The 585-nt window shown below is 34.9% G+C and overlaps 1 protein-coding gene across 1 annotated transcript in view; it reads right to left on the bottom strand.

The window, feature by feature from the left end:
• LOC103210530 (membrane-spanning 4-domains subfamily A member 6A-like) overlaps positions 1-585 on the bottom strand; it is a 17,662-nt gene that overhangs the window by 9,701 nt on the left and 7,376 nt on the right. The window lies entirely within an intron of this gene.

The raw sequence follows: 585 nt of genomic DNA, 5'->3' as shown, positions 1-585 counted from the left end.
TCTGTTCCAGTCTCCCAGTGTCTTTGTTCTGACTGATGATATTGAGCTTCTTCATTTTCTTTCTACATAGATATAGTCTATTTCAGTCCTGTGTATTCCATCAGGTGAAGTCCATGTGTACTACCACCATTTATATTCTTGAAAAAAAGGTGTTTGCTAAGAGTAAGTCATTGATTTTGCAGAATTCTATCATGCAATCTCTAGTATTGTGTATACCACAAAGGTCAAACTTTCCAACTACAGATCTTTCTCCTTTGTTTCCAACTTTGCATTCTAATCACGAGCAATTACCAATGCATCAATTTCAGATTGCAGAAGTTGGTAAGCATCTTTAAATTCTTCATTCTTGGCAGTAGTGGTTGATGCATAAATTTGAACAACAGTCATATTGACTGGTCTTCCTTGTAGGTGTAAAGATTTACAGTATGGTACCTATCATTTACAATATAGTACTTCAGGACAGGTCTTGAAATATTCTTTTTGATGATGAATGTGATACCATTACTCTTTGTCATTCCCAGCATAGTAGACACTGTGATTATCTGATTCAAAATGGTCAATACTAGTCTATTTCAGCTCACTAAT

Source organism: Orycteropus afer, unplaced genomic scaffold (genome assembly GCF_000298275.1).
Source record: "Orycteropus afer afer isolate SDZICR_OR568_19922 unplaced genomic scaffold, OryAfe1.0 scaffold00622, whole genome shotgun sequence".
Lineage (NCBI taxonomy): Eukaryota > Metazoa > Chordata > Mammalia > Tubulidentata > Orycteropodidae > Orycteropus > Orycteropus afer.
Note: the sequence above shows the minus strand (reverse complement) of the source record. Positions and strands in the feature narration are given on the sequence as shown.